The sequence below is a fragment of the Staurois parvus genome, unplaced genomic scaffold, assembly GCF_062004578.1.
Source record: "Staurois parvus isolate SC_StPar_1 unplaced genomic scaffold, SC_StPar_1.0 ptg000061l, whole genome shotgun sequence".
In the NCBI taxonomy this organism is placed as follows: domain Eukaryota; kingdom Metazoa; phylum Chordata; class Amphibia; order Anura; family Ranidae; genus Staurois; species Staurois parvus.
The window spans coordinates 11,340,833-11,368,662 of record NW_028317857.1 but is presented as its reverse complement, the minus strand read 5'-3'; the positions used below and the strand labels follow the sequence as shown (position 1 = coordinate 11,368,662).

The 27,830-nt window shown below is 43.6% G+C and overlaps 1 protein-coding gene across 5 annotated transcripts in view; it reads left to right on the top strand.

The window, feature by feature from the left end:
• The first annotated feature begins 1,267 nt into the window (after positions 1 to 1,267).
• Positions 1,268 to 27,830, top strand: part of WDR37 (WD repeat domain 37) — a 214,529-nt gene continuing 187,966 nt past the window's right edge. For all 5 annotated transcript variants that reach the window (XM_089668733.1, XM_089668732.1, XM_089668731.1 and 2 more), the window contains exons 1-2: positions 1,268 to 1,386; positions 24,427 to 24,495. The gene's annotated coding sequence lies outside the window, so the exon portion shown is untranslated. The remainder of the gene's footprint in view (positions 1,387 to 24,426; positions 24,496 to 27,830) is intronic.

Genomic DNA, 27,830 nt, shown 5'->3' with positions numbered 1-27,830 from the left:
ACACTTTTAAAATAATATGCCTGCAGTATTTTTGCATGTTCCCACATATTAGGCAGCCCATTGAAATTAATTAGCTGAGGAAAAAAAAGTAAAAAATGCTACATTCACGTAGGTCTTCTGGCCTGTACAGCATGAATGAGTGGGTTGTTCATGTGGCTGGAGCCACCTGTTACACTATGGGGACACAGCAGCTGTATGAACACAGGTTTTAATCTGACAGGTGTGAAGGTGTGGGGAAGTGGCCCTGAATGCTCACTGTCTGTGTTCAGGGCTGTACACCTGCACCCATATACCTGTCAAATTAGGACCTGCAGCATTTCCATAGTGTAACATAGGTTGCCTGCAAACGGCAATAGCCACAAAAACAGACCACTGATTCCCATTCTACAGGCCACAGCACCCATGTGAATGAGCCCCAAGACCTCCATTACACACACAGCTTTATTTATGAACTCAGTACAGTTTTATCATTTAGATTTCACAGGAATTTGGTTGGGATTGTGTCCATTAATAATGTTTTTAGTGTATTTTTACCACATATAATTTAGATATTTTCTCTGGCGGTGGGGGGGGCTGTCAGGTAGGCTGTATGGGGCCCCGTGATATCTAACAGCGGCCCTGGCTGTCATTAACAGTGAATGGAACTTTGTGTTCTATTTTTCACTTTTATTCACACCCGAGTGTTCTGTGTGCATTTTTACACATGTTCATGGAACGCGTGCAATAACGTGTGCCTTTGTGCGCATTCATGGACTGCTGAGGTGTGAAGGCAGACTAAATGTGAAAAACACAAAAACTGAAAAGGTGGCGATGCATCATAACAACGCACATCCGCCACTCGCCCTGCGCTCTTCCAACGAATGGATCTCCCCAATGCAGGAAAACGAGCTCTGCAGAAAGATATGATGCATTGGAGGAAGAGAATTCTATGACAGGTGATCACAGCTCCCACACATGGCAATGACAGGGGAAGCGATCATGACTGGGCTTGCTGAGTCTCCATTCCTCTCACTGTGGTGTGTCACCCCCGGGGTAAGGAGTTGGACCCCCCCCCCCCGCACTCATTATTCCCCCCACCCCTCCCCCCATCAATGTTATTAAACAAACATCAGGACAGGAATAAGGCTAAAAATAGCCTGGAGCTGCCAGTTTGACAGAAGGCGAAGGTAGGCGTGGCCCTACCACCTGGAGCTCCCGATTGACGTCCCTCCCTACCAATGGCCGTTGACGCCCTTCTGGCCAATCGGCATGAGCTGCCTGGTGACAGGCCAGGAAGGGGGCGGGACTTCCGTTGTCAAGGCAAATGTCCGGAGCTGGCTGTGCGTGTGTTGGATAGAGAGGCGGAGGAGGAGGTGGCCGGCGGCTGTACCCGTGTATCCCGAACAGGTAATGGAGGGGGGATGGGGGCCCCTGGGGCTCTGTGTGTGCTGGGGGGTGTCATGGCTGCTGGTCACTTGTCATTGGCAGTCAGTGAGCAGACAATGGGCTGTGTGATGGAGACCGATCTTCTCCTCCAGGTGTGAGCACAGCAGCCGTGCAGTGTGTGCGCTGTGTCTATGGAGCTGTGTGCTCTGGGCTCATCTCCCTGGAGATCCAGGTGTGCACAGCTCAGCCTTTGTCTGTATATTGTGTGTGCATTGCCTGGTGTCAGGGCCCCATACTGGGCTCTGCTCGGAGGTCTGATGTGCGAGACAGCACTGCCATCGCTTCTTCCTGAGATGCTTCATCTAAAATGGGGGGGATTACTAATATAGACCTTCACTCCTGGCTAGGCTTCATCCTCCACCTCCACCGGAGGTAGAGACCTCCCCGACCTCCACCGGAGGTAGAGACCTCCCCGACCTCCACCGGAGGTAGAGACCTCCCCGACCTCCACCGGAGGTAGAGACCTCCCCGACCTCCACCGGAGGTAGAGACCTCCCCGACCTCCACCGGAGGTAGAGACCTCCCCGACCTCCACCGGAGGTAGAGACCTCCCCGACCTCCACCGGAGGTAGAGACCTCCCCGACCGCCACCCTCACCGGAGGTAGCTACCTCCCCGACCGCCACCCTCACCGGAGGTAGCGACCTCCCCGACCGCCACCTTCTTTAGGGCTATGGGGTAGAATAGTTGTACACAGACGCCACCTTCTTTAGGGGTATGTTGTGGAATAGACGTACCCAACTGCCACCTTCTTTAGGGGTATGGGGTAGAATAGACGTACCCAACCGCCACCTTCTTTAGGCGTATGGGGTAGAATAGACGTACCCAACCGCCACCTTCTTTAGGCGTATGGGGTAGAATAGACGTACCCAACCGCCACCTTCTTTAGGGGTATGGGGTAGAATAGACGTACCCAACCGCCACCTTCTTTAGGGGTATGGGGTAGAATAGACGTACCCAACCGCCACCTTCTTTAGGGGTATGGGGTAGAATAGACGTACCCAACCGCCACCTTCTTTAGGGGTATGGGGTAGAATAGACGTACCCAACCGCCACCTTCTTTAGGGGTATGGGGTAGAATAGACGTACCCAACCGCCACCTTCTTTAGGGGTATGGGGTAGAATAGACGTACCCAACCGCCACCTTCTTTAGGGGTATGGGGTAGAATAGACGTACCCAACCGCCACCTTCTTTAGGGGTATGGGGTAGAATAGACGTACCCAACCGCCACCTTCTTTAGGGGTATGGGGTAGAATAGACGTACCCAACCGCCACCTTCTTTAGGCGTATGGGGTAGAATAGACGTACCCAACCGCCACCTTCTTTAGGCGTATGGGGTAGAATAGATGTACCCAACCGCCACCTTCTTTAGGGGTATGGGGTAGAATAGACGTACCCAACCGCCACCTTCTTTAGGGGTATGGGGTAGAATAGACGTACCCAACCGCCACCTTCTTTAGGGGTATGGGGTAGAATAGACGTACACAACCACCACTTTCATCTGGAGTATGGGAAGAGCAGATATACTCAACCAATATGTTCTGCAGGGTAGGGGCTAAATAGACATACCCAGCCACCAGCTTCTGCCAGGGTATGGACAAAGTAGAGATCCCCACAACCTTCTTAAGTGGCCTGAACAGAATAGACATACCCAACCACCATTTTCTTCAGGGAAAGAAATCTCAGAAGCTGTAACTTGTTTATGAAATTCTAAAATTGTTTTAATTCTATAGCTTTTATTAAAAGAATACCTGGTGATCCTACTGTAAAGATCCTAGTTCAAGCACTTCTTGTGGTGACAACTGTCTCACAATTGTGCTCATGTGTTGTCACTTTTCAAATTCTCCCCTGAAGTAGACTACAGGCTGCCATGCCAACACACATTGTGCTGGCATTGTTCACAATTGTAGATAGGAGGTGGTGAAAAAGGCTGGAGGAGATCAGCAAGTGTGAGATGTAACCATACATCAAAAGAAAAATGGTGAAAACCGTATTTTATGTAAAAACATAAACAAACAGAAGTTGTAGTTGTTTATGATACAAGGTACTTTAACAAAGTATGTTGTCTATCAAATGCTTAGATCTACTTTTTAAAGTGTTACTAAACCCACAACAGTAAAATCAGTCTGTATATGCAGTAAAGCATGCTTGTTATACTCACTGTGGATCTAAGGGGTTAATCCTCTGCATTGTGTAAACGCATTGTTTGAGCCTGTCTTCTCTGATCCTCCCCTTCTTCCAGTGTCCTCTTATCTCCTGTTAAGACATATCGTGTGGAGACAGTCTGCACATGCTCAGTTTGGTGTGTATTGCTAGAGTGTTTTTTTTTTTTTTTTTTTTTAATGGGGGAGTGCATGTGATGAGCACAGGGCCAGTTAGCATTGTCCAGACAGAGGTTAAGGGTTCTGCATTCTCCCAGAGCAGAATGAAAACTCCTCCTACAAGCTTTAACCAGTGCTCTGCTGGACACTGATAGAAGTCACAAGACTGCTCTGTGAGAGACCAGATAGAGTAGATGCAGGGTCCTGGGTTTAGTAACACTTTAATGGCTTCATGTTTACATTTTATATTGTCTTGAATAAATAACAGTCTTATAGGTATCTTGTATAGATCTGTACACGGTTTTTGTATATATTTAGTGTTTTGGTGTATTATCTTCCTGTGTCATGCTTGTAACTACAGTTGATTTGTGAACCTAGAACAAACATCCAATCTGAGTCCATTATTAATGCTAGTTTTCTGTTTATTCTGAAAACACTGGGATGGATCAAGGCAATGTACAGACATCTTTGCTGTATAAATGAATACAGTTGGTGAAAGGTTGAAACAATAGCCTATTGTATGGCCATTGTCCCTGATCTAAGACTGCATTCACTTTTATAGTGTTTTGTCAATGTGTGCAAAGGCATGTTTTTGCATGTTGTCCCACCACATGCATCGGCCGGCCCATTCATTTCAGTGGGCTTTCTTACATAGCTCCTGTACCTTTTTTGAGCTTTGAGCATTTTTTTTAACTTTGTGTTTTTATTGCCTTTTTGAGGTGAAGTTAACAATGAATGTTACTGCAAGTGTGAATGCAGCTTTACCTTGGTGTACAGAAATGTGATTGCTATGGGTTAGTGCATCCTCAACAGCATGGATAGTGTTTGTAACCCCTTGGGTTTTGTACACACGTAATACACAAAAAAAGGTTTTCTCTTCATGTAATTGCCTACAATGTTTTTCATATGGTGAGTTTTTGGATAATCACTTGTGCCTTGATGTCCTTTTATTATGACATTTGTTCTTTACATTATTGTGTTGTGGTACTATGATATGTGTGTAATATCGAACATCTGTATCCATCTCTTCATATGTGTGTCTTTATTCCTTTTTTTGATTTGACATCTCTCCTGTATTTGCTTCTTTTACTGCCTTTGTTGTTTTCATTGCTCTCCAGTATAAAATGTCATATTTAATCCTGTTTACATTCTTGCTGTGAACATTTGGCGGCTTGATTACTGTAGTCATTCTAGGCACGGAGTGTCTCTATTCAATGTTACAATCAATGTCTTTAAATTCTATGTTCTATTTATTTTTCTACCTCACGTCTGATATGAGACTGTCTAGCTTGGAAGGACATTGTAAGAGCTGTCATTGTGATTTCTCCCCCCCCCCCCCCCCCGGAGTGAAATGACTGATTATGTTTTTGGGTTTGCTATTGCTTGCATGTTTGAAAGCAGCACCATATATAATGCTAATGTGCCAAACTACTGAATGTTGTCGTTTTTATTGCTCATAGTACATCATGCACCAGTCGCCATACACTTTACATTATGGCCATACAATCAACCTTAGATTTAGCAAAAATATGTAATTTGAGGACCTACCTAATCTGTCCAATCAGACCAGCCCTTACTTCACATAGTTGGTGGTAGATCTAATAGAGATTGCACAATTAGATTGTAATGTTTGTGGTGAGCTTTAGAGTTGTCACCCCTAGGCAATTTGAGGTTAGCCTTTTGTTGGGCATGCTGAGATTTAGGCCTCATTCACACGGGGCGTACTAATGCATATGCCGGGACGTGTTTACCTGCAAGGGGATGCACAGGTGGTTCCATTCGTGTCAGTTGTGACACAGGCGCTGCTCCCGATCCGACATCTGTATAGGTGCACAGCTCTGAACGCAGACCATGTACCTGCACCTGCATGGATGCCAGATTGAGATCAGTGGCTGTGTCCATGCAGCCGATATGTTTCAACTGATGTTTTACTTATTTATTTCAGGTACTTATATAGCGCCATCAATTTACACACCGCTTTACATATATATATATTTATATATTAGTGCATTCACATCAGTCCCTGACCCTCAAGGGGCATACAATCTAAGGTCCCTAACTCGCATTCATACATACACATACTAGGGCCAATTTAGACAGGAGCCAATGAACCTACCAGCATGTCTTTGGAGTGTTGGAGGAAACCGGAGTACCCGGAGGAAACCAACGACTCTAGTGCTGCCAGGCGGAAGTGCTAACCATTTAGCCACTGTGCTGCCCTAGAACTTGCTTGCATAGGAATGCATGGAACATCTATGCATCCCCTTGCGGGTAAGCACAGGCATACACTTTAGTACATCCCATGAGAACGAGGCCCTAGAGTTCCATACATTAGGAGAGCATTTAATTTAGAGTGTGTTTCAATGTCCAAAATGTATATTTTAGGTATTTTGCAGAATGAACAATTTTGTAATTTATTATTATTATTATTATTATTATTATTGCAATGTGAAGAATAAAAACTGCTCTTGTACAATAAACAGAACATAGTGGGGGGTTTGGCACTCAGTAGCTCATTGCCGGAAAAGTGATCTGCGGTGGATCATTTATCAGAGTATGGCTAAGCAGCTGCTGTCAGGTGTTCAGAAGGTGCCTTCTGAGTGTCCGTGTTTATATTTGTTGTTGTTTTTTGTTTTGTTTTTTTTCAGAGTGGCAATTTTACAATGGGATTATTAAGTCACAACAGCAAGATGAATGGCTGGCTCACAGTTGTCACATTCCTATTCACTTGAATAGCTGAGTCTGACAGGCAGTGCTGCATGCTGCTTTATATTTACTGCAGCCATGATGCAAACCATCGCAGCTGTGGCATGTAAATGACCCCCTCCATCTGCAATGGGGCAGACTGTGTTTGCCATGCTGGAAGTGGCTGCAGGTAGGCCTCTAGTTCTAAATATGAGCATGCACAAAATGACAGTACTGCATAGGTCCCAGAAAGCACAGGGGCCACCAACATACCTGAAGACTACCAGCATGGCTGGGGTTCAGCTATCAGAGCAGGAACAGAGGAGAAATATGAAAAAAAGAATAGCAAGAACATATTAGTCCTGCTATCAGCATCCTGAAAATGGCTTTAATGTCACTTTGTCTTGTGTTGGTAGAAATACATAGGTTGTCATTGCTCCCCTCTTCTCCCTAAAACAGGGCTCACAATTTCAAGTCCTGAGCTACTAGCCAGGCCTTAAGAGTTACTTGACACCAGTTGCCCCGCCCCTAATTCCGCCCCTAAATACGCCCTCATAAATTATCTCATGAAATGACATTGTTAAATGTTTTATGAAAAATAAAGTTAAAAAATAACTATTAACAACAAATTTACCAATAATAACATAAAGCAAACATCCATCCCTTGTCCTCTTTCTCCAGTCCCAGTAGTAGTATGTGCAGAAGGAGGAGTATCTCAATCCTGGCACACTAAGGCAGCTGCCTAATGATCCTATACTGCCACTGGTCCTGTACATATGTGCATACATGTATGTACTGTATGGACATGTGTGTATCAGTGGGTATGTATGTGTGATCCCCCAGAAAAGTCTGATATGTCCAGGTGTGTGCGAGCTCTGGACTCCTTGTGCAGATGGATCCTCCCCATCCCTGGACTCCTTGTGCAGATGGATCCTCCCCATTCCTGGACTCCTTGTGCAGATGGATCCTCCCCATCCCTGGACTCCTTGTGCAGATGGATCCTCCCCATCCCTGGACTCCTTGTGCAGATGGATCCTCCCCATCCCTGGACTCCTTGTGCAGATGGATCCTCCCCATCCCTGGACTCCTTGTGCAGATGGATCCTCCCCATCCCTGGACTCCTTGTGCAGATGGATCCTCCCCATCCCTGGACTCCTTGTGCAGATGGATCCTCCCCATCCCTGGACTCCTTGTGCAGATGGATCCTCCCCATCCCTGGACTCCTTGTGCAGATGGATCCTCCCCATCCCTGGACTCCTTGTGCAGATGGATCCTCCCCATCCCTGGACTCCTTGTGCAGATGGATCCTCCCCATCCCTGGACTCCTTGTGCAGATGGATCCTCCCCATCCCTGGACTCCTTGTGCAGATGGATCCTCCCCATCCCTGGACCCCTTGTGCAGATGGATCCTCCCCATCCCTGGACCCCTTGTGCAGATGGATCCTCCCCATCCCTGGACCCCTTGTGCAGATGGATCCTCCCCATCCCTGGACCCCTTGTGCAGATGGATCCTCCCCATCCCTGGACCCCTTGTGCAGATGGATCCTCCCCATCCCTGGACCCCTTGTGCAGATGGATCCTCCCCATCCCTGGACCCCTTGTGCAGATGGATCCTCCCCATCCCTGGACCCCTTGTGCAGATGGATCCTCCCCATCCCTGGACCCCTTGTGCAGATGGATCCTCCCCATCCCTGGACCCCTTGTGCAGATGGATCCTCCCCATCCCTGGACCCCTTGTGCAGATGGATCCTCCCCATCCCTGGACCCCTTGTGCAGATGGATCCTCCCCATCCCTGGACCCCTTGTGCAGATGGATCCTCCCCATCCCTGGACCCCTTGTGCAGATGGATCCTCCCCATCCCTGGACCCCTTGTGCAGATGGATCCTCCCCATCCCTGGACCCCTTGTGCAGATGGATCCTCCCCATCCCTGGACCCCTTGTGCAGATGGATCCTCCCCATCCCTGGACCCCTTGTGCAGATGGATCCTCCCCATCCCTGGACCCCTTGTGCAGATGGATCCTCCCCATCCCTGGACCCCTTGTGCAGATGGATCTTCCCCATCCCTGGACTCCTTGTGCAGATGGATCCTCCCCATCCCTGGACTCCTAGTGCAGATGTCCCCACCAGCACCCTGAGCCGCCTCTGCACTGCCAGAGTAAAAACACAAAGATGTGGGGATGGGGCTGCCCCTGCCAGTCAACACGGCTGCCTGCAGGTCATTGGTCTCCAGACCAACCGGGGGGGCAGAGGGATGGGGGGGAAGCATTACAGGTGGAGGGCAGCGGGACAGGAGGGGAACAGCAAGGCAGGAGGTGGGCAAATGGGTAGGAAGGGGGCAGCATCAGCAGTGGGGAGGTTTTACTGGAGGGGGGCAGTGGAACAGAGGGAACTTTCATAGAGGAGGGCAGTGCGGCAGGAGGGGGGTAGTGTCATAGGAGGGGGGCAGCGGAACAGGGCTGGGGATGTTACAGGAGGGGGGCAGCGGGACAGAGGGCAGTGTCATAGAGGGGGGTAGTGGGACAGGAGGGGGGTAGTGTCATAGTAGGGGGGCAGCAGGACAAAAGAGGGCATTGAGACAGGACATGGGAGAACCTCTTTAGCATCTGGTCATCAGGCAGCAGTGGGTGGTTGGGCTTGTGTAGTCCCAGTTAAGGGGGGGTGAGCATGGAGGGATGAGTTGCTCATAAGCTGGGAGTGCGAGGTCACCACGGGGATGGCAGTGGTCAGGAGGAGGAGGGCTTCATGTAGGTGTCTGGCTCTCACCGCTGCTGAGCTCCTTCTGCCGATCTTCTTCCAGCCCGACTGACCCATGACATACCAGAGAGCTGAGCCACTGGAGACATCCTGCCACTACAAAGAATACGCCCTGTGCCTCCTGCTCAGCTTCAGTGCCCGTCTCCCCCCTCATCCTACCCGCTGCCTTCTGTTCGACCACTGCTTTTTCCAGGCAGCTGAGCGGGCACTCTACATGGATCTCCAGCCATCCACCTGCAGGCTGGTGTCGCCGCTGTTTAGCTGAGATCTCTCATTAGTGATGGATAGCTCCGATCCTTTACCTTCTTTCTGAGACCAGCCGCTAGCTCCCCCCTGCTCGCTGTGCTTTAATGGGTACAGTGTGTGTCGGGCACATACACCAATGGCGCCGGGATCTTTCTTTCCGGCTGTCTGTGCTGCATTATGGTGGTGCCGGCTATGCCAGTGACTCTCCTCCATATTATTTCCACTCGCCAAATGCGAGCAGGTGAGTGGAAATTTTGAGACATGTCCTAAAATGCTAATTGATTGGCAGTCATGTTAATCCACTGACCTAAAACATTTTAGGGGGTTCCGAATTCACTTGCAGCATGCTTGATCACATTCAATGAGTAGGAAAGTTTTGGAGTTAACATATATTTCATCTTTTGTACAGGATCCCAACTCCTGAAGATCTGAACGTTCTCTGTTGAAGTGCTCTTGCACTGCAAGGTTTAATTGCTCATTTATTCTGGCGGAAAGTAAAAACACTTTTACCTACTGATCTTTGATCCCTGGTAGACAGTACTCCCCCATGCTCCAACTGTGGACTGTCCCATGACATTTGTCCAGTGGAAGACTATGGACCCTGCATGGGTCTTGATGATGTCCGGACCTTAGACCGCTGGTGCGTGGAGAAGCTGCCTCAGGGACTGGTCTAGCAGTGCAGAGGATGAAACCAGTAAATCTTCTTTTCTATGCCCCTTAGACCTATATGAGTAGTTAAACCTTGCAGGAGTTTCCCGGAGTTGGTCTTTAATCAATATTTCTAACAAAGGATGTCACTTGAGAGAATCCAGTGGCTTTACCTGTATTCTGTATAGATTCTGCTAAATGACATAATTGTTTTCAAAGGCACGTGTTTTCTTAACATTCTTGCCCTCTTGTTTGGAAGATATTTGGCAGCACTGCTGTAAAAAATATGTAAACTCTGTGCGGTATGTTAAACAATACCTAGGCTTGTCTGGATATAAGACTAGAATGTGTAAGGTGAGTTGTATTGATTCAAAAATCTCCTTTACAACTGAACCAAAAATAGTTTTATTCATGATTCTACATGTGTATGTACAAGGATAAGAGAGTGGGAGTTTAAAGTAAATCTAAAACCAAAATCTCATAAGATTTAAGATGTTCATTTTAATTTCAAAAGTTGCTTACAATCTTTTCAAATCTGCAGTTTTCATTAACCACTTTAACACCGGGCCTATTTTGACACATAGATGGATAGATCTATGTGGTAGAAAATTACATAGAACCCCCAAATAAATCTATATATACACACAGTGCTCCCAATAAATGAGGAGTACACCCCTACAGATTTGTCAGAAAACCTTTCCTTTCCGAATCAACATTTTCCAGGGGAGACTATATTACAAAATACTCCCACAAATGCTGGCCATTGATTACCAACAAGATTTGTTAATTTGCACACACAAAAATTTTTTTTTATGAAAAATTAATTCAAGACCATGTTGCAAAAATGAATATACCCCAATGAAAGTCTTAGGAGCTAGGCAAAAGTTTAGACAATAAAATCCTAATTAACAAGAATTCAACTACAGGCGAGTGTAATTATTCATTAAACAGGTATCCAGCAGACAGTTGAATATAAAAGGGTGTTACCTAACAAAACTCTTTTACCATTTCATGCTGTTAGCAATGGCACCACATGGAAGAGAAATGTCACAAGGTCTGAGAAAGAAAATAGTTTCTTTACACAAGAAATGTGAAGGCTACAAGAAGATCAGCAAAGCTTTACTTATCAGTCAGAATACTGTAGCAAAAGTGATACAATAATTTAACAAAGATGAAACTGCAGCCATCTCACAGAGACGTCCAGGCCATCCACGGAAGTTAACACCTCGACAGGAGCATCTTCTGATGAGAAGGGTTGAAGAAAGTCCCCATGCAAGTTCACTGCAGTTAACTAGAGAAGTAGAAAACCAAACTGGAATGATTGTTTCCCGTCACACAATACGGCGTAAACTGAAGAGAAATGGCATGCATGGGTGTCGTCCACGAAGGAAGCCTTTCCTAAAGCCCATACACAAAAAATCCTGCCTAGAGTTTGCCAGGGCCCATGCTGAAAAAGATGACTGGTACTCTGTACTCTGGAGTGATGAGACCAAGATAAATGTTTTTGTTAACTGATGGCTTCAAAACGGTATGGTGCCGCAAAGGTGAAGAGTTCAAAGAAAAATGCATGGTGCCTACAGTGAAACATGGTGGTGGCAGTGTCCTTCTGTGGTGCTGCATGAGTGCTGCTGGTGTCGTGGAGCTGCATTCCATTAATGGTATTATAAATTCACAGATGTACTACTCTAAATTGAAAGGGAAGATGCCACCATCACTCCGTGCCCTTGGTCGTTGTGTACTTTCCCAACATGACAATAATCCAAAACACATTTCTAAGGCCAATGTTGCATTTCTGAAGAACAGGGTGAAAAGTGATTCAGTGGCCAATTACGTCTCCTAATCTGAACCCAATCGAACACCTATGGAGAATTCTGAAGAAACAAGTTAACCACTTGCCATCCACCCTATAGCAGAAGTACTGCTACAGAGCGGCACGGCTGTGCAAAATCACGTATATAAGGGCATCGCCTGCTGAAAATGTTCATAGCAGGATAATGCCTGCAGGTGCAAGCATCATCCTAGTATACCCACTGAGAGCCCAGGGTATCATATGATGTCCCCCTGTGTGAAGTGGTTATCTGATGATCCTGCCTTAAAGATCCTTGTTCAGAATCTCTTCCCATTGTAGGGTGACAACTGTCTCTCAGTTGTATGCATTCAGCCTGTAGAAGTGGATGCATACTCATCAGTTGCATGAACACAGTAACATTTCAGTTTGATATGTGGATAGGAGTGGGTGCATGGATCTGAACACAGTGTCTGCTTTCAGATCCATGCACCTCCTCCCAATGGACCTTGCACATGGACGTTCCGTTTGTTTAATCAGTTCAGTCGTGTTTTTTCAAAGAAAAAAACAAATTCTGTTTACATCAGTTTTTTCCCTCCAATTTTTTTAACAGAACAAAAATAGGGCTTTGATCCATTAAAAAAAAAACAAACAAAAAAGAAATCGGGTGTTGACGGATGCAGATATGAATGAATTCTCATCTGTTTACATCTGTTTTTCCATAGAGATGCATTGATGTCCGTTTTTCATTCATCAACGGATGGTTAAAAAACGAACAAACGGAATGCTTGTGTGAAAGGGGGCAAAAGGTACTCATTGGGGTCTTACGAATGTGAATATGTGGCTGAAGAATTAGTATGATGACAAGGACGTTGACTGCAGGAGAAAAAACCTACACAATGAAATACATGTATATACAGAGTTTTTAGGTTTTTTTTAGGGTTTTTTAAATTTTTTTTTTTCACAATAGGCAGAGCACAGGTTCATTTTATTTAATCAACAAGTTAAATCATTAATTTCCCCAACTGATTAAGCTGTTTTAGGACAACCTGTGTGTAAATTTCTGTTTCTTTGGGCTCCCCATTGACAAGCCCTTTCTCCCCCACCACGTGTGTTTGCATTTTGTAGTAATGACATCCAGCACCTAGCTAACCCAAAGGATAAAGAGTTGGGGCCCTTTCACGTGGGTGCCTTCTGTTCCAACCCGAGCAGAGCAGGCGGATGACAGGTCTGTGTCAATTCAGTTTTTGCAGAGCGGACACACAGACCCCACTGTGCTGTATTGGTGGCCGGGTGTAAAAGGACTGCCTCCAATTCGGTCCTCCCAAATGGAGGAGGATGTGGGCCTGATTGGACCCAGGAGCAGTCCATTTACATCGGTCAGTCCATAAGATTGCATGGACCTTCTAATCGGGTCCATCTGAAAATCTGACAAAAAGTGACATATACTCCTGATGGACTCCACAAAGGCTAGAACCACACATTGGATGCCTAGAAAATGCACGGCTTGCTGCCCTCAACGGACCAGGGAAATGTAAAGGGCTCTAAGGAAGAGGCGAATCCTCGAAACGCGTCAGCCAGTTGGAGGTCTAAGGATCCCATTACGGATATCATCCAGTGTGATTGGAGCTTGCTGTACTTTATATGATGTGCCCTTGACATTTTATCCTTTTGAGTATATTGCCACTTCTTTTATACAATAAATCATTTTTAAAAAGATAATTCACTAGGCCTGTGCGCCCTCTGTTCGTTTCTTTGCATGCCATCTGAAAACCTGACAGGTGGACCTGGTCAGATCGTCCATGTAAAAGGGCCTTTACAACGCTGGAGTAATGTGATTGACATCTGAGACAGCAGGATGTGTCACACAGCGATAGACGATGAGGAGTGATGACTACACCTGGTTGGGAGAGGTGAAAGGAACGCATGATTGCTAGGATGAGGTCACGTCTAGTTGAGTAACAGGGAGCAGTTTGGAACAATGGTGTATGAGTAATATGACAGTGCTGAAACAATTTGGAAGTGACAGTGGATCTCCATGGAAGAAATCTATGGCTTTATTTATTTATTTCAGGTACTTCTATAGCGCCGTCAATGTATGCAGCGCTTTACATATATATTGTACATTCACATCAGTCCCTAAACATCAAGGAGCGTACAATCTAAGGTCCCTAACTCACATTTATACATACACATACTAGGGCCAATTTAGACAGGATCCAATTAAATCTGATCAGCTCTGATCTAGGTACATACTGGGAGCCAGGTGGTCACAAGGCAAAGAAGCTGTCAAGGTTTTACTTTGGCTTCTGCGCCTTTAGCGTCACCGTCCTGAAAATGTTTGGGAACCATTAACATGCTTCTGCCAGGGTCAGGGTTTCTAAATAATAAGTTAGGAGTCTCCTAACAGCCAGGCATCTAGCATTTTCAGAAGGAGGTCCTGACCTTCCTGCTATTTTAGTGGCAAATTCTAGGGCTTCAGCTCGATGGGAATACTTAGAGCATGCCTGTGTATTGAGCCGGTATGCAAATACCTGAAACCTAAACAAAGTGTGTGAGCCTGCATAGAATATGTGTGACGTGGGAGCTGAAATGCATCCAACTCCTTTTAACCACTTGCCCTCCAGAGGATTTACCCCCCCCTCTTCCTGACCAGTAAGCGCTGCGTTACTTTAACAATTGCGAGGTCATGCAACACTGTACATAAATTAAATTTGTTATTCCCACAAATAGAGCTTTCTTTTGGTGCTTTTTGATCACCTCTGTGTTTTTTTTATTTTTTTCTGCTGTAAACAAAGACCAACCAATTTTCAAAATAAAATATGTATTTTTTTTTTACTTTTTGCTATAAAAAATGTCAAATAAAAAAAAAAAAATTAAATCAAATTGCTTCATAAATTTAGGCCAAAATGTATTCTGCTCCATGTCTTTGCGAGAAAAAAAAAATCCCAATATGTGTAAATGAATTGGTTTATGTGAAAGTTCTATGGCGGTATATATTGGAATTTTTTTTTAATTATTATACTAGTAATGCGATCAGCGACTTATAGTGGGACTGGGGGGAACTGCCACTGACATCCCCAGCTAATAAAAAGCAATGACTCTGAGCAGGAAGGGGTTAAAATCTGGGGTGATCAAAGGGATAACTGTGTGCTGTATGTGTTTTTACTGTGTGCTGTGTTTTTACTAGGGAGACATGCTGCAAAACAGCATATCCATACTTGCAGGAGAGAGAGAGTAGCATTGATAACACACAGGTCTCTCCCCTGTCAGCTTTACCCGACAGTCGCCGAGTGCCGGCCCCGAATCGGCAGCCTGTGATTGACATGCCTACCCGGAAATGCAAATCACGTATGTATACGTGATTTTGTGCAGCCCTGCCGCAGTACTTTTGCTATATGGCAGCGGGAAAGTGGTTACAGTGATATTAAACCCCCAAGCAAACATTTATTCTATTGCAGCTTACCAGTTCTTAGATGTGATGGCTGCATTAGTTTTCTGTTGTAGGCTTTCTTCTATTTTCCCCAGTGGTGCTGTGAACTCTAAATCGAAAGCATGTGCACATCAAATAAAAATCAGAGAAGGCCTTGTTGCCATAAGTCCATCAAATCATGTGGGTGTCACATTAAGTGCTCCAATCTTCTTGTCATTTTACATCCCAAACCAACACTAGCACGTGCTCGTGAGAACATTCCCTTCTGGGTGTACTCTCATCAGATCCACATTTCTTTCACACACATGATTGGCATGTAATGCTTGTTGAGACTCCACTTAAAGGCACCGCTGTGTAATCCTTCATAAACCTCCTTACTCCTCTCCACCAGGTATCATTGCCATGGAAAGATACAAATAATCTCCAATGGTACAATAAGCAATGTTCAGAGTTGTATTTAATACAAATGGAAAGCCACTCACAAAGTAAATGAACTAAAAATGCTTATCATATCACTGTGGATTGACATCAGATGTGGGCATGTGTACTCTCACCACCGCCGGACCTCTCGGACAATGCTCCTGCATCACTTCCAGTCCCGGGTCTGATGTCACAACCGGTCGCTGCATTTCATCACTTCAGACTTGGTCATAGGGCCCTGGGGAAAGTGTTTCTTCACATTCGTTATTGTATTCTTTATATAAGGTAGCAGCAGTGATTGGCATTATTATTGGTCTTAGACAATTACTTTAAGAGGGTGTTAATATTTTTTATTTTGGGCACGCATCCAGCACAGAGGTCTAAATATTGATTTTTTTTTTTTTTTGATTTTTCACCTGGGGATCTAGGCAGTAAACTTGTTGTTTGTCAACAGAACAAGCTGCTCTGCTTCGTAGCAGTTAGAGGGTTGAGATAAACCATTTACTACTGACAGGAGTTTTTACAATGATCAGCTTTTATTTAGGTAAAACTTTTGTCCCAACAGAAACAACACTGTTTGTTGTAACTGCTTACAAAGTATTAGCTGGAGTTTGGCTTCAATGTGTTTAGTGTATTTAAATCTGCTAGGACATCTAACACTCCCTCCCCTTCCCCCACCCCAGACTGACAATGCTACTGTCTAAGACAGCAATGGGCAAACTACGGCCCGGCGGACCTTTTAATCCGGCCCGGGGAGCGTGATACTGTCAGGATGGCTGTCAGGATGTGTGTAGGCGGGGCAGCGTGACGAACGTAAGGGGAGCTAGGCTCCTCTCACAGTCCGCCCTGAAGACCGGAACGGTGCGGGAACACGGCGAGAGGAACGCGCGGAGCAAAGGTAAGTAAATTGACACAGGGGAATATGGGGAATGAATTACTATAGGGGGGATGAATTACTATAGGGGGGATGAATTACTATATGGGGGATGAATTACTATATGGGGGATGAATTACTATAGGGGGGATGAATTACTATATGGGGGATGAATTACTATATCTACTCTTGGTCCGGCCCCCGGGTCCAATATATGAACCCATTGCGGCCCTCAAGTCAAAAAGTTTGCCCACCCCTGGTCTAAGAGGTGTCTGTTGCAGCTGTTTCCAGAGTATGAGTACTCTAATTCAGGAGGTGTTACTGGCCGGATCACCAAATAGGAGGAAAGAGACTAAAAAAAGAAAACGAATGCAGCTGCCACATCTATTGATCGGTAAGCTGCAATATAATACTTTTTTGGTTTTAGTTCTGCTTTAGGCTAGGTTCACATGTGTGTGGGTGGTGCCGCTACGGGACCCGCACAAATACCTGCAGCTGTACCACCCACACAGAGGATTGCTAGACCCGCAGACCAGTGCCATTGATTCTAATAGCATGCTGCCGCACTGGAAATCGCAACTGTACTGGGAACCTCGATTCCGGTGCAGGCTGTGATTTCCCAAGTTGTGCAGGGTCTTCTTCCCTGCGCGTCCTGAGGAAGAGGAGTCCATTCAAATGAGTAGGCTCTCGTGCTCGTGGAAATCGCGGCCCGCATGAACGCACAGATGTGAACCAGGGGTTAAGGATGGAATTACACCAATGTGTTTTTTTTTTTTTTTTCTGCTAAAGCATTTTTCATGTAAATCAATGCAAATGCACTAAAAGTCAGCATGATGCTATGCATTGTTGCATGTTTTCAATCTGTGATGTAATGCATTTTATAGTGGATTTCAACGTGCGTTTTAACAATGCGCGCCTTAACCCATGTATTTTGATGTACAGTATTTCTGTTAAATTTCATGGAAAAAACTTCATGCAAAGGTGTAAGTCCAGCCTAAGGGTCCATTTACACTGTTGCATTTTAACATAACTTAAATCACACATGAAGTTGGATCAAAATCAAATCGCATTAGTGTAAAACCAGGCCTTATGTAGTACGACTTGCAGCTTTAATGTGACTTTCATGTCTCTGCATTTGGGGAATAAGGCTGTACCTGGGAGGAGAGTTGAGGGTAAAAAAAAAAACAAAAAAACTGTATTCGCTTTCAAAATCATGTTAGGGTTGCATCAAATTGCATGCAGATGTGATTTCTGTCAGTTTACAAAATCATTCTAGAATCGCACTAAAGTAGTACAGGAACCTTTTCCTAAATTGCTCCATGCGGAGTTGTATTGATGTGAAAGGGCGCCATTAAATATAATGTTATCTCCCTTGTCATGCGATACTCTGCAACTCATGTCACATCTGAAATTGTACTAGCGTGAACCAGTACTAAAACACATAATAAATATGAATTCTGATTCTTTTTCCATGTTTTATTGCATTGGGAGGCCCATGGAATCACAGCGCATCAAAAGGCCTATAATATTTATTTTTATGTAATAACAGGTAAAAATTGGTCAAAGGCTGTTCACCCTATACACGAAAGTGCATGTCAACACATAAAGGAAACACACGACAATACACCTGCCTAATGCTACAAAAACGCACCAAATTAAAAAAAAAAAGAAGAAAAACACATACGTACATATAAGTCCTAAATGGTTCATGTTGGAAAACGTCTCGTCATTGGAACCCTGTGTACTATGGCCTTGTGCCCAGGGGCAGGCTGACCATTCGAGCACTCGGGCACCGCCCGAGGCAGTAAGGGGCCCCATGAAATGCTGCTGGTACCTTTTCCCTAGGCTTTTTTGAGTGTGGGCAAGGACACAGGGGCCCCATGATCCCCTATTGCCCGGGGGCCCCATGAGTTGTCAGTCTGCCCCTGCTTCCCTGCATCTTTTATGTATATGATAACTTATTAGTAGATTATGGAAAGCACCTAGAGCAAAAACATATCGTCATCCTTCTTCCTTTTTTTTTTTTTTTTTTTTCCTTCTGCTCTATATGTAAAGTAATTCTAAAAAGCTAAAGAGAGTGGAGCAGACTGCATTATTTGTCTGCCCATTTGGGTTTTAGAAATATATTTTTTTTGTACTTCGTTGAGGGTAACAAAGGAAAGGTCTGTTGCCTATAGCGATCAGTAAGGTTTCACATTTTATTGTGAATTCTGAAAAGTGATTGGTTGCTTTGGGCAACAGCTTTTCTTTGTCTTCAGTATTCCTTTGTCTCCTGTGGATTGTAGTGCTTTGTTCTGAATGAAGATTTCCTATGAACTCGGGGGGGATGTAATTATTCAGTGCAGCAGTATGGAGAGAAATGACCCTATGCCAAGACCCCTGCTACTGGCACTATTTCAACCTAGGGCGGTATTGAAATTTTGTGTTTTCCTGAACAACAATTTTTACCTATATGGATGTTTGCTTATTTTTATTGTTTATAAAGTAGGTTAGTGTTTTTATTTTTTATGTGTAAGTGGAATAGGAAAGAACATTTCATATTCCTGATACAGTATGTGCCTGTTGCACCATGTACTTGTATGGAAAAATGATCCTGTTCTCTTTGTTTCTTTGTTCTCTTTGTTTTGCTTTCTTTGTGTGAAATCCCTTGTGTTCCTGTCAGTCCCTCTGCTTACCTATTAAAAACTGACCACACTAAGCAGGAGAGCACACCGTGGTCAGTTCTCTAGCTATTCTGGGAACTCAGCCCGCTCTCCTCCAATGATCAGACTTGTCCTGAAAACACTTTCTCTCTCTCTGTCTCTCTCTCTCTCTCTGTCTCTCTGCCCCCCCCTCTCTCTCTCTCTGTCTCTCTGCCCCCCCCCTCTCTCTCTGTCTCTCTGCCCCCCCCCCTCTCTCTCTCTCTCTCTCTCTCTCCCTCTCTGCCTCTGTCCCCCTGTCTCTCTCTGTCTCTCTCTCTCTGTCTCTGTCTCTCTTTCCCTCTGTATTCACTGGGTAGACCAGTGTGCTGCTGTTTCTCCTCCCTGTCCTCCTTATGTAGCTGAGAACAGAGGTAATGTGATCCTTTTATATAAAAAAAAAGGGGGGGGGGGAGAGAAGAGTCATTTTATTTATTTTTCTTTATCTATACACACACATTTTTGTCTTTCATTTCTGTTTTAAACTAAATGGGTTGTTTTTACAAGATGTGAGTTTACATATACTTTAACAGCAGAAAAGAAGGGGTGAACATGCCAATCAGTTTTACACTATTAAGGTGCCATCCCTAAACACATATTATACGCTAGAGAAAAACCCTGGGACTTTAGATCTAGCACCCAAGAAAGGTCCACTACACAACAAGATTAATTTTATATAAAAATGAACATACTTTATTATAACAAAATAATCAAATCCAAGGTAAATATTTAGAACGTATGTATATACATTTAATTAAGACTATTACAGTATTCAGCATAATACATTGACATGTTTGGGGATTAATCTGCTTTTTCAGGCCCATTACGGAGAATACATGCTCAAAACTTCACTTGTATAGTCTGCATATTTGTCTAAAACACTAAATGTAATTATGTAATGGCAAAACATAAATCAGTTTAATAACTTATTTTTACCACATATAGTTAATAGATATTTTTGTCTGAACCAAATCTAATTTTCTCCTATTGCATAAATCACAATTTTAATAACATATTCTTACTACATTATATATAGTTTATATATTAAATATGTGCCTCATCTGTACAGTTGAGCTCAATATTACTGCACCCACTTCCTGTTTCTATTGTATTCATGTATTAAATGTTTTAATATTTATTAATATTGAAAATGAATTTGAAATCAAGTCATGCATTACCGCAAAACACTCGTATATTGTCTCCTATCTTTTCCCGAAATGTGCTGCCTCTCCAAAATGTCATTATATAATACTTCCAAATATATCAGATACTTTCAGGCTGGGATAAATAAAGGTATGAGACATTAGGGCTTCGAAAAGAAAAAGGGGGGGGAATGAAGGAAAGTTTTTATTATAGGAGTCATACATTTTAAAAGACTGTAATCATTAGGGAACTTGCTCAAAGAACATTCCTCTCCAGGGCTTCTGGTGACCACGTAATGTTTACAGTAGAGATCACAAGACCTCTTCTCTTTCTTATTACCTGTATACACCGATCAGCCATAACATTTATGATAACCCACCATAACCCCTTTGAGGCATGGACTCCACTAGACCTCTGAAGGTCTGCTGTGGTATCTGGCACCACGTCATCAGTAGGAGATCCTTTAAGTCCTGTAAGATGTGAGGTGGGGCCTCCATGGATGGTCGTATTTTTCCAGCACATGCAACAGATGCTGGATTGGATTGAAGTCTTTAGAATTTGAAAGCCAAGTCAACACTTCAAACTTGTGTTCCTCAAACCTTTCTTGACTTCATCTGACCAGACCACCTTCCATTGCTCTGCGGTCTAATTCTGATGCTCATGAGACCATTTTAGGCACTTTTGGCTATGGACACGGGTCAGCATGGGCACACTGACTGGTCTGGGGCTGTGCAGCCCGTATACAACTGTGATACATATGTGACGTGGGTGTATAAAATGTATGTGTGAAGGCTGATTGACACTCAATTGCCATAATTTTAGTAGGATATATCAGTGGAGGGGTAACTAGAGTTTAGAATAATAAGACAAGGACATTGTTGAGATCTATCAAGGCTAGATCTATGATTCATAGTTACCAGATGTGCAGTTGCAATCAGTCAAGGATTTATAGTTACAAGATCTATAGTCGAGCAAGTCAAGGTTAATAGTTACACAAACGGAGTCTATTGCGCATGGCAGTAAACAAGGACACTGCAAATTGTGTATATAAAAGACGGGGGATTCTAGGGGAATTTGGGACTCATTAAATATGCGGCAGATGTATACCTGTGGGCTTCATACTGAGCTGCACTGCCTGGGTCTATAGATGCAGATGGTGCGGCCCAGCCTCTGTCCCCCCGCTCCCTCTTCACAATATTTGACTCGCAATCAAGCCTGTGAGAGCGGGGAGATGGGCACAGCGCTGGATAGAGGAAGAGCTCAGGTAAGTATTGGGATGTGCTGAGGAGGCACACTTCTACCTAAAACATATTTATATCTTTAAAGCGGTTGTAAAGGCTGAAGGCTTTTTACCTTTTATGCATTCTATGCGTGAAGGCAAAAAACTTTCTGAGCGCTGCTCCCTCCACAGCCCCCCAATACTTACTTGAGCCTCAACTCGATCACGCTCCGTACACGGAAGCAACAGCTCTCCTGGGTTTCTCTCTTCATTGGCTGAGACAACAGTGGGAGCCATTGGCTCCCGCTGCTGTCAATCACAGCCAGTGGGGAGGGGGAGGGAGCGGGCAGTGGGGCTCAGCTACGCTCTGTGTTTTATTGTAGGAAACATGACCCCAGCACACCAAGGATTCTCCAAACTGGTCCAAAGCTTTATTCAGCGGTCACATCATATTAAAAAGGCAATGTATCAGAACTACACAGGGCCCCTTCATCAGGCATCATCACTTGAATGATGCCTGATGAAAGGGTGCTTTGTGTTTTCGAAACGTTGCCTTTGTAATATGTTGTAATCGCTGCGTAAAGCTATTTACAACTTTGAATGTCTGCGGTTTCCAGCCAGTGGTCACTGCAGCACCCAATGACACCTAACAGCCATTTCCAGGAACATGTACTTTGGGAATACTATTATACCTTTTTGTGTCTTATAGACACACAGAGCATTCAGCAGGGGGGAGATGCCAGGAGCATCGGCAGGGAACCTGAGAAGAAGAGGATAGGGGCTGCTCTGTGCAGTGGTTTTGCATAGAGCAGCCCCATGCAAAGCCACTGCAAGTATGTATAACATGTTTGTTATTAAAAAAAAACAAAAAACTGAGCCTTAAGCCTGGGTTCACATACGTGTGGTACATCGCATGTGATTCACATAGGAACCGCACCACATTCCTGTGCAAATCACATGCGATTTGTGTGTGGTGCGATTGGAGCCATACATTTGGTATGGCTCAGATCGCACCGCACCCACACCAATAACATGCAGGACCCTTTTTTGGGTCCACCATAGAATCAGATTGCATGGGTATTCACACCTATGTGATCTGATTCTTTATCGCACCGTGTTTTGCAGACCGCTTTTGGGGTGTTGTTAGCTTAACATGCACACTCACGGCGGTTCGCGTGAACGGGGTGCGACTCTGATGCGTGCGGAATTCGCATTGAAAATGCTGCTAATTCCACACCGCATCAGTGTGAACCAGAGCTTAGTGTTGTTTTAATGCAAAGAATGCATGAAGGTAAAAAAATGTTTAGTCTTTAGAAACACTTTAAGGGCCATCAGAAGGAACCACAGGGTGCCACAGGACCAGCCGACAGACATGCCCAGAAGCAGGGCTGTGGAGTCGGTAGATAAATGTTCCGACTCCGACTCCTCAGTTTTGTGTACCTCCGACTCCCCGACTCCGACTCCTCTGTATTAATATGCAAATGTATTTTATACATTCCTTGAAGGAAAGAAAGGCAACATACATGTCATTACCACAGGACTACTGGCTGGGAAGCCAACAGTCAACTGTATTGAACAGTTTAAGCAAAAGACAAACAATAAAAACAACAAAGTTTTATTAATTTTTTTTTATTAATTAATCAAGTGGCTGGATAGTAGCAGCAGGCATAAACATCAGGAACAGGAACTTTAACAGTCCAAATATACAAACCACGTTATTTGGTTGTTTTAGAACAAAAACAAAGCTGATCTATATGAACCAAAAACAAAATCTGTAAAACCTAGAAATGGTTTATATTAATCTTGAAATGTAGTTATAGGCTTAGCAAATGCAAATCAATTCAATGTAGAGTTCTAAGGAAGAGAATTGCCTCTGCCAGATCCTCTTTCATAGAGGCTCTTAAGTCATACTTTATTATTTTTAGGGCTGAAAATAATCTTTCGACACTGACTTGGGTGGGTGGCATTGCAGTAACTATTCTGGCCACATTACTAACGATAGAGAGAAGTAGAGAAGTCATTAATTATAACTTTTTGTGAATTGGGACATTTAAACTTGCTATTTTTTCAATTCCAATCTAAATTTAATAGGAGTCGGAGCATTGTTTGCCGACTCCGACTCCAGATACCCAAAATTTCCTCCGACTCCACGACTCCGACTCCACAGCCCTGCCCAGAAGTCAAGCTTATTTCTTGAAGACCGTGGTGGGAGAATGGTAACTATTGCAAAGTTTTGTAAGCTGAACTGCTGTGGATTTTTTTTTTTTCCTTTTTTGTTTTTTGTTTTTTTTTGTATAATGCTGATTGAGTTGCTTTAACTTAAACATGTACTGCAAGCAATGCTTGGGCTGCCACTACTGACTTTTTTTTTTCTTTTTTTCTAAAAATGTCTGTTCTGGTTTTTTCAGTAGTTTATGATTCACTAACCTAGCTCCAAGGAGCAGGGCCCTCCTGACCCTCTTGTTTTGAACTGTATTGTCTCCCGTTATATTGTGAAGCGCTGAGCAAACTGTTGGCGCTATATTAATCCTGTATAATAATAACCTGAAATAAGTGTGTAGGCAGTAAAGTGAGAACTTATCTGAGCAGTGGATCCAGGTCATTGACTTACGATTAGCATGTTGGAGCTCCCCAGTTTTTTAGGCTCCCAGGTTGCTCTACTGAAAAGCTAAAAGTACGTGCAGGAACTTAGAAATGCTTTATTTGTAATACAAGTGGCAGTGCGGCACACGTGTTTATCCTACAGTTATTTTGTCAAAGTAAGTTATAATATCGTTTTCTCTCCACAATAGGCCGCAGAGTCTTGTACCAGAAGCCTGACATCCCTGATGGGCCAGGAGTACATTTCTGCCTAAATACAGGTGAGTTGACTCATTTTAATTATTTAAAGGATTAAAGCAGAATTACAGGCAAAATTAGTGTGTGGGTTTTTTTTTTTTCTCCCATGCCGTGGGGTTGTGCCTGCACTGCATGGGTTAGCTGCTCGTTTTTGTCTAGGGGATTTCAGAGCAGAGATATACTTAATCTGCTGATCCTTCGAGTGAAAAACTGGTCCCCTCTGCTCCTATCTTCCCCCCCTGCACTATAGAGGTCCTGTGAATGGACTGTGAATATGCTAATACCAATAGTATATGTGCCACAAATAAATTCCAAAAAAGTCCAAAAATAGATAAAATATAAAAATCACTCTGTGTCAACTTCAATTATCAATCTTTATATTCTGCCTTTAAATGGCTCACAAAGAAACCTCAACATAAAAAGAAAAATCACATAGTGCATTATCTTAAGTAAAATATATGAATAAAACAAATGTGATAAACGCAAACAACCATGCGTGATCACAAATAGTGAAAAAACTAAAAGTGTCAAAACAGTGCCAGTGAATCAATCAAGTGAAAAATATGCATCCAAAAACATGTGTAACACTGTGTCCACTTCTATGGTATAAGGAGTGAATACTATTACCAAAAGTATGTAAATAATATGCCTTTACATCTCCCGGCGAAGGTATTAACACAAATTCTGCTTCAACCAAAGAATCATCACAGCCTCATGGATCAGATCAAGATGTCATCCAGATATAGCAGCTTTCAAGTTCAACCATCAATCTCCACCAATCCACCGATGCCCACCATATATAGAATAAATCATAGTGTAAACCCGCATATACAATTTAAAATACTTTATTGAATATGCGTACATCAAGATTCTTCTTTTAAAATAGCCTTTTGCAAAGTATCCAGACCTCTAGGAGTTCCCTGGTATTCTCCACGTGAACTTCTATGAGGTATTGCCAGATTCTAAGATGGCCACTGGATCACTTCCGGTTCCACTGTACGTTTGACGTCACTTCCCTTGACGCGTTTCGTCATTGGACTTAATCATAAGGGACGAACCTGTGAATGGACTGTTCGTCTCGCCCATAGACCAGCTCTGGACTGGAAACCGTCCAATACTGGACGTGGGGAAGCGTGGTTTTTGGGAGGATCAAAGGATTGGGTAAGTATAGCTTTTTGGTTTGCCCCTAGACAAAGCCAGCAGTTAACCCTTGGAGTTCTGCTTTAATTCTAGCAAGGTTTCATTGGTGGTCTTAGTTTTTCCCCAAACACTCAAAGCAAACTGTTTTCTGCCTAGGAAAAAAGCCATACAGTGCAGAGGAGTATAGTTACTGTATGTGATATCTGAAAACTTGTCCAGTGTCAGCTTGCATTGGTTTCATATATTAGGAGGAAAAGACTCCAGTTAGGGGAATATGCACTTAAAAACATTTGACTTTCTTGATGTTTAATTTGAAGGATAATGTTTGCTTGTAACTCAAGCATTCATCATTGTCACCATTGCAAAGCTGGTTTTGAATCCCTGGCCTTCTTGCTATTTCAAGGAGATTATATTGTAGCTGAGGATGCCCAGGATGGCAGCTTGTGGTTCTTTCTGCCATATTCCATAAATAAACTGCAGTTTGTGGAGCTCTGTTCCAATGCTATCTGGGTTATGGAATTTTTTGTTCTTTTGTCTCCATGCATACTGTGTGTTTTGATAACGCTGGTAATGTTAGCTGTGTATTACATTACATTACATTACATTGAGTTTATAGCGCCAAAGGGTTTGCTCAGCGCTGTACAATAGAGGAGGGGACAATACATGAAACATTACAGCAGCTACGAACAGCACACGAGGGGTAAGAGGGCCCTACTCTTTCGAGCTTACAATCTGGGAGAGTCGCATTAAAAATATGAGTTGTTCAGTGTTTTTGCATTGGCGTTTAGCTGCGTTTTTCTGTGTTGGTGTTCTTTTGGCTTTTTTTTTTTAAATGTTTTTTTTTTTTGGGCAAAAAGTCCAAAAACACCGGTTTGCAGCATTTTAATGCATTAGAGCATTTTTACAGCTAAAAAACTAATCTAGAAACCCACTAGTCCTGGGTTTTTTTTCCAGCCAAAAAAACATTCCTGCAAAAAAGCGTTGATTACAGTCTGTGTGCATGGACACATAGGATAACATGCTGGGGGGGTTTACTAGCTGTAGAAAAAACCGTCAAAAGCCAAAAACAGCAGCTGTAAAAACGTCCAGTGTACGTGAGGACGACTTGTGTTTTCATATGACTAATTGGTAGTGTTTGGGATTTTGCATGTTACTATGCTTTGTTCTATTAAACTTCAGTGTTTGCTTTGGATGATCTTGTTTGTTCTAATTTTTACATGTAGCATTGTATGAATATCATGACGGCAGCATTTTTGGATCACATAATTGTTGGAATGAAGGCATGAAATCCTCATTTTACTGTGAAAAAAAAACAGAAAAAGTAACATTCTTAAAGAAGTAGTTTCACGAGCAATGAAAACAATACATTCGGATACATAGATTCATGTTGAAATAACTGAAGGATGAAATTGTGTAGTAAATTCTTTGTATTTTTTTTTTTTTTGGCAGCTCCTTCCTTGTCAGAAGCCCAATTTGTGGGCAATGCTATTGCTGCCGATTTAGTCCTCTTCTGCATGTCTATTGCCTGCATTTCTATAGTTTGCTTGCTCTGCTCTGACACATTACCCCCCCCCCCCCCATCCTTATGTGTTATGAAACTGCTGATCTTGGTAAGTGCCTGGCCCAGAGACCAGCTGCCAATAAGCTCTCATCAGTTATTTGTCTCCTTCAGAGCAGTATGGTCAGACAGTGGTGGGGGGGTTATGCACTCAACCACAGTAGGTCTGGATCTACAGCACATTGGGGGAATATGGTAAATATAGTATTTAAAATAAAAAAAATGGCATTTGAACAGAATGTAAAAAAAGAAGACTGTGCTAGTACCAAATATAAAACACAAAATATATACTGTGACATTGACAGAAAAATGACGAAATGCGTAGGGCGGGGCTTGAGTGGGGTGCCATCAGCGTGCTTCTAGCATCGCAAGAGCGCATGTGTATTGTGGTTGGATCTATTCCTTGGCATCTGTTTGTGTTTATTATGCTGGTGTCGATCGGACACCGTTTTTTGTAAGTGTCTTTTTGTCATTATTAAAGCAGTGTTTTTAAGAAGTACTGCACCATGAGCTTCTTTTTTTATTCCGAGTGGCCATTCCAATACCTCTCAAATAAGATGGGATGTGAATAAAATGGATCTTCAGAGTCTACTGCAGAATATTGCTCGAGGAAATTGTTTTCTTCCAAGCCAAAGCTGTGCTTCAATTGTCTGCAGATCG